Below are 7,469 nucleotides of genomic sequence, written 5' to 3'. Positions count from 1 at the left end.
CATTGCTGAATTCAATGACAGAACATTGTCGCAGCACTGGTAAATAGAAATAGGGATGAGGGGGTGCTTTTTATGAAATGGTTTCTTTTAAGGTAGAAAAACACTCTGTTACGGTCTTTTGGATAATAAGTAATTGGGTTATTTGACCAGGGCCCATCATCAAAGAGTCACTTTTTCTCTTCTGGTATTTGCTTACTTTATTTTATGAACATGGACACTCATCTCTTGTTTGTTGAAGATTTGGTGCCTGTGAGGCTTGCGCTTGTGTTATGAAAGGCTAGCTTGAGTGATAGTCTATTCTCCTGCACTATGCGTACTTAGATGCTGTATATAATCCATAGTAAAGTTGCAGAAATAAAATGTTTCACCTCCTTCAACTCACCTGCAACTTATAGGTTAGTAAGTAGACAGTCCACCATCTGGCCTGTTTCTAGGGAGGTCATATCAGACAACTAATTGAGGTGGCAGTGCAAGGATGACATGGTTCCATAGTGTATATTTGGGGCTTTTTTCTAAATATTTGTTGTTTTAGTGAAGAAACATAAAGGGGTGGGGGGCTGCTATTAGAATGTCTGCCAAGGACTCACTAGTTACAATAACGCCACAACATTAGGTTTGTAGCGCTTTTCCTAAATCCTTACTATACATGTCTTATTCATTTCAATGTATAGGTTTCTGCAGAACATTTTGCATATAGGGCAAAGTCTTAATTCATAGTGAACAACAATATACTGTTAGATGTAGGTTTAATACACCCAATACATCAGACCACATCCATTAAAACATAACTGTTTACCCAAATTCATATCTCCCAACATTTCTAACTTTCTGTGTATTTTTATCTCAGACTTTTAGAAGAAGTAGAACATATTTCCACAAAACACATTTTTCATTTACACAATTTAATTTTTTAACACATGTTTTGCTGTATAACTAAATACTATTGTGACTTTTAGGGTAGAAGATTCAGAGCTCTTGAAATTGGGTGGAAAGAGGGATTTAGGTTCCAAAAAGGGAATTGTGTGAATTCCGGTAGGAATAATAGCTCCAAAGTGTACATTTTGTGCAGTATGCAACAAGATTAAAAAAGAAGCTCAAATAATACAGGTTCACCTTATTTAAATACCTCGCAACTAATTCAATCAGCTCTTCCAATCAACACTAATTAGAGCTGTTTAATTAAACAGATTAAAGAAATCAAGTTTGAACCAATGCAATTTAAATCCCAAGCTCCCTAGCTGAATGTAAAGAAGGGTATACATGGGTGATCATAAATATTATGTACTTTGTATAAAAAAAACTGATATACTCGATTATAAGACGACCCCCCAAATCTGAATATTAATTTAAGAAAAAAAAGAAAAAGCCTGAATATAAGACGACCCTATAGGAAAAAAGTTTTACCAGTAAATGTTAATTCATCTAAACTATTTTTTTTTTATAAAAGCTATGATTGAGAAAAATATTTTGGTTTTATTTCCTTCTATTTTCCAACCTGCCCTCCAGTTATGGACATCTGCCCCAGAAATGCCTTATACCCCCTAAATGCCACTGTGCCCCATGATATGCCTTTTAACCCTATTTGCCACTGTGCCCCATGATATGCCTTTTAACCCTCTATATGCCACTGTGCCCCATGATATGCCTTTTGACCCCCTATGTGCCACTCTGCCTCCAGAAATGCCTTATACCCCTATATGCCACTCTGGCATTTAGAGGGTTAAAAGGCATATTATGGGGAAGAGTGGCATATAGGGAGGTTTAAGGCATTTCAGGAGGCAGAGTGGCGGATAGAGAGTTAAAAAGGCATTTCTGGAGGCAGAGTGGCATAAAGGGGGTTAAAAGGCATTTCAAAGAACACTCTGCCTCCAGAAATGCCTTATGCCCCCCATTTAACACTCCCCCGCCCCCCCCCCAAACTTACCGGTGCTTCTGGCTTCCCTGTCATGTAGCCGGGGCAGCGTGTAGATGTCTGCGCGATTCACATAGACAACTTACGCTGCAGCCGGAAGGAGGTGTGGCTAGCAGCGGGGGTTGTCTGCGTCCATCGCCGGTGCCGCATCAGTGCTGGGAACTCTGATCTCTGACAGCCGGGGAAGGTCTGCGCGATGGACGCAGACAACCCCCGCTGCTAGCCACACCTCCTTCCTGCTGCAGCGGAAGTTGTCTACGCGAATCTACACGCTGCCCCAGCTACACACCGGGGACTCAGAAGTATCGGTAAGTGGGGCGGGGGGCGGGGGAGACAGGAGGATCCAGGTCCCCTGCAGCTGCGGGGGATCTGGATCTTAGTCGTCTCATAGTCAGACCTATTTGAGGTCTGATTATAAGATGACCCCGATTATAAGACGAGGGGTATTTTTCAGAGCATTTGCTCTGAAAAAAACCTTGTCTTATAATCGAGCAAATACGGTATTTATTAAGTCATAACATGCCTTAGAGAAAATCTCTACTGATTGTTAGCACTTTGCATTAGACTTTGTGCACAGCAAGCAAAAACAATTCCTACTATTCTTTTACATGAACACACATACTCATATATATATATTTAAGGGATTAAATGTTTTTTTATGAAGCAAATTTTAAGCCCTTTTGTAACATAGTTGCCTCTGGTCTAATTAGAGAATGTGAACATAGATTAACATTCCCAAACTGTTGCAGCTGTACTTTATTTAACTTAATATCAGACTTGTACAAATGGACCAAAAACAATTTGGATTCATATTTCAGTTTGTTTTTGGCCAACAAATTATGTTCTCTGCCCATTGGTTTCAAACAATTGGGGGCCATCTGCAGACGACTTCCGGTTCTGTTTCCGCATATTTTTGTTTTTCTACTTCTCTTATTCATAGTCTCTCTTCTATCTTCTCTCTTTCTCCGCATCTCTGAGGACATAAAGCACCAAGGTTTTTCCCTAATGAGATCTTCTGCCAAAATCGAGGCACCTTTTGGTGACATCCCCTTCCCCGATTGGCGCTATATGAAACAATAAGTTAATCATGGCACCTGTCAGTGGGTGGGATATACTGGGCAGCAAGTGAACCTTTCTTCCTCAAAGTTGATGTGTTAGAAACAAAAAAAATGGGTAAGCGTAAGGATCTAAGCGGCTTAGACAAAGGCCAAATTGTGAAAGCTAGACAACTAAGTCAAAGCATCTCCAAAACCAATCGAGCATCTGTGGGATGTGCTGGTCAAACATGTCTGATCCATGGTGACACCACCGTGCAACTTGCAAGACATAAAGGATCTGCTGCTAACATCTTGGTGCCAGATACCACAGCACACCTTCAGAGGTCCAGCAGAGACCAAAAGGGGGCCTACACAATATTAGGGAGGTGGTCATAATGTTATGGCAGATTGGTGTACATATGATATATATATATATATATATATATCATTGTTATATATAACAATCATCTGTTCCATAGCAGGTCTAAAAATAAGGTGAATACAACCTCAGATGAACAACGACACATGACATGTTACACCGTGTCATGATTTGTTCAACAAAAGTAAGGCCAACATTGGAAGCCATGTTTGCAAAACTAAGGAATAGCTTGGAGCCTTGAGGCTCAGTTTGAGCCCCTGTTCAGGTCAGGGTGCATGCACACAATTAGGAAAATGTGTGGTTAGCACAGCACCTTTATTTGTTGAGTACTGTTGATAAGTGCACTGACCCATCCAAACACTTTTTATTTTATGTACATTAGCCCCAGCCTTTCATGTGTACATGAATTTTTATCACACCAACCTAAAGGCCTTCAGTATGGATCATTTGAATGAATGAGTAAATTAATGAATGAATGTATAAGTGTGGGGGCAGAGGTGGCATAGGCAGGCAATTTAAGTGGCACTGGGAGGCTGTTTAGGGGCAGAGATGACACAGGCAAGCTGTTATGGGGTAAATATGGCACAGGCAGGCTGTTTAGGGACAAAGATGGCACAGGCAGGCTGTTTAGGGGCAGAGAGGGCACCGGCGGGCCATTTGTAAGTACAGACAAGCTGTTTGTGGCAGAGATGGCACAGGCAAGACTGTTTAGGGGCAGAGATAGCACAGGCAGGCTGTTTAGGGCTAACTGTGTACCGTATACAGTAAGCAGTACACAACTTTTGTAGTTACTGTATATGAAGCGCTTAAGGAGAATAGATCACATTTAGACACAGTGCTTTCTATAACCAGTCTGTTATCTGAAGACATTGATCCAATGGAAGCATGTCTGTTAGGGTCTCCCTGGGAATCCACCAATTACATCTTGTGCTGTTGCTCTAAGATGCAGATGATGCTCCTGTTCTTTCCCATCTTATTTACTGCTGTTGAAGCATAATTTTAGGTCGCCTTGATTGCCATCTAGTGGCCCCAAATGGGCACTGTGGCATTTCAACCCTCTGACTGTGCTGACCCTAACCTTGGAACCATACGTGTTCAGCCAGCCCGGGAAGGAAGTGTTTGGCTCCATGTCTGTTCCGTTGGTTAAGGCGGAAAAAATATAATTTTCCTTCTCAGCTAGTGAATGCAGTACATTGTTTCCTTATATTTATTTATTTTATATATTGCCAACAGAGACACAATAAACGCAGTATATTCAGTGACACAAGTTGAAGCAAATTCTTCACAGGGTTTATATCCAGAGGTGCACAATTTGGAATTCTATGCAAAATAGATCTATGAGGCCTATTAATCTAGATGTCTCGAAGCCAGACCCTAGTCCTCACGTTATACAAAAAAATGTCAATGACTGTACTACGGAAAAGCTAACAATTGTCAGCCTTTTTTGTGGGCCAGGTCCCCAGAACTCTTTAAGCATATCTCTTAACCATTTTGTTTTCTGCAGATTTTTATTTTCATCATCTTTGCACCTCTCTATTATAAGTGAGGGTTTTGGTTAGGATTTTAAATATTATTAAAAGTTTAGCTTTTGAGTGATTTGAGGTAGTGTTTTTTTAGTAGAGTTACCTCTGGCATTGCAATGGATAACTATAGCTTTTTATTTGCTTTAGCTTTGCCTATAGCGATTCCGCAAACTTTTTTCTCCTCGATACGGTCACTCTTTCTTTCATTTATTTGGGCACGGAAACCTCCGAGATTGGGGATGTCCTAGTTACGGAAGCCCAAGGCTGCGGGAGGCTTAGGTTTACCATGTACACGCACCTATTATTTTGCTTGTCATCTGCTGGAGTGGAGTTACTCCCAGCCTCATAAGTTGTGGGTGGCCGTGGAGACAGATGCTGCGTCTGTTCCAATATGAGTACTCCCTTGGCTGGATCCACGTGTGGCTAGGAGGGGGGTAACCCTTTTGTTTTAGCTACCCTTGCGGTTCTACATAACACGTATCGCAACCATTGTCTGGCGACCTACCCTTCACCCCTGACTTCCCTTCGATGTAATCCGGACTTCCCTCCGGGTTTGACCAGGGGGGCATTCTTACTGGCGGGGCCTGGGGGATCCCCGACCTTAAAGTCCTATATGGGCAGACCTAAGATCCGACCTTTGTCTGCCCTTTTCAACTAAGTTGCCCTGACTGCGTTACAGACCCTTCAGTATTTACAATTGCGAAATTACATTGGGTCCATCCCACAAAAGTTTACCCCTTTTGAGTTGCTGCATACAAGAGATGCCCCCCCTCCGCATGGTATTTCTCTTTTGTATAAGGTGCTTATTCATGGGGAGGAGGACCCTCTGCCCCATTTGTGGGTAAGTGGGAATAGGTGCTCGATGTGTCGCTTTAAGTGGGAGAAGATCTTTCGGTTGACGCATGAGTCCATCAGTACTAGAGCTCAGGAGCTCTCCTATAAACTTCTCATGCAACGGTATCGTACGCCTTTGTGACTGCACGCCATGTTTCCAGATCATCCTGATATGTGTTGGAGGTGTAGGTTGTCGGGGAGATCTGTTCTTCATATATGGTGGGACTGTCCCCTTATTATTCCGTTCTGGAAGGCGATACATGGTACCCTTCATCATTTTACTGATTCTCTACCCCATTTTCACCCCATTAATTGTTTGTTACATTATACCTCCTTATCTGTGGCTGTGTACAAAAAAGCGGTGGGCAGATATCTATTGAACGAGACCAAAGCCCTGATTCCACTGCATTGGGGTAAAACCGCACCGCTTTCCTTCTGGGGGTGGGTTGCGAGGGTGGAGGGCGTGCGGAGGGCCCTGGAGGAACTGGTGGCCAGATCCAATGCTCTCGATGAGAGACACGAGAGGACCTGGTTTTACTGGTCTCGATACGTGGCTGACCCTTTGGCTTAACTCTCTGGCATGGGATGAGATCCGTGGCTTTCTATTGTGTTTTACTATGCTGTATTTATACATGTTCAGCTTGTTAGTATAGATGTCCTGCCGCGCCAGGATTTTGATACCTGCTGTCCCTTTTTTCTGTTTACCTGAGTGTATGAGAGTGTGAGAGAGTGTAAATAACAAGAGTAAGTGAGAGTGAAAAAAACAACGAAATCCAAATTAAAATTTGGAGCTCTTTGCTTCATTTTCTTTTGTTTTGTTTAGTCCCTACTCATTTTTTGGAGATTCTTTTGAATTGACAAAATTGGCAACTTTTCTTAAAATGTAACGTACGAATTTGAATGCAAAAGTCTAATATATACACAGTTAGGTCCATAAATATTTGGACAGTGATATACTGTATTTGCTCGATTATAAATGCTCTGAAAAATACCCCTCATCTTATAATCGAGGTCGTCTTCAAATGAGGTCTGACTATGAGACTAAGATCCAGATCCCCCACAGCGCTGCAGGGGACCAGGATCCTCCTGTCTGGTAACCTCAGCTGATGCCGGCACTTACACCTAGCGCCTATCACCGAGCGCCGGCGAAAGTGCTGGCAGCAGCGGAGGTTGTCTGTGTTCATCGAGCGGACGTTTGCCGGCTGGCAGAGAGGAGAATGATAAGTGGGGGGGGGTGTTGTATGGGTGGTATAAGGCTTTTCTGGAGGCATGAGCAGAGTGGCATGAGTGCCTCATGATATGCCTTTTACCCCCTATATGCCAGAGCGGAAGTAAAGCAGGCCATCATTAGGCTGAAAGACAAATCAGAGAGATAGCAGAAACATTAGTAGTGACTAAATCAAAAAAAGATCAACTTTTTCCAGAGGAGGAGAAAAAACATGTAGAAGGCTAATGATCTGAAGCATTATATATCACCTGTGAAACATGGTGGAGGCAATGTATTAAAATGGGCATATATGGCTGCCAATGGAACTGGGTCATTAGTGTTTACTGATGATGTGAGTGCTGACAGAAATAGCAGAATGAATTCTAAAGGGCAAAGGGCAACACTATCAGCTCAGATTCAGCCAAATGCTGCAAAACTGATAGGACAACGCCTCCCAGTACAGATGGACAATGACCCAAAACATACTACATAAGCAACCAAAGAGCTTTCCAAGGCAAAGAGATGGAATATTCAATGACCAGGTCAGTCATCTGACCTAATCCCAAGAGAACATACA

Source organism: Sceloporus occidentalis, unplaced genomic scaffold (assembly GCF_023333645.1).
Source record: "Sceloporus occidentalis isolate IW3139 unplaced genomic scaffold, rSceOcc1.0.p SCAF_117, whole genome shotgun sequence".
NCBI classification, from domain to species: domain Eukaryota; kingdom Metazoa; phylum Chordata; class Lepidosauria; order Squamata; family Phrynosomatidae; genus Sceloporus; species Sceloporus occidentalis.
This window is presented reverse-complemented; position numbering follows the sequence as displayed.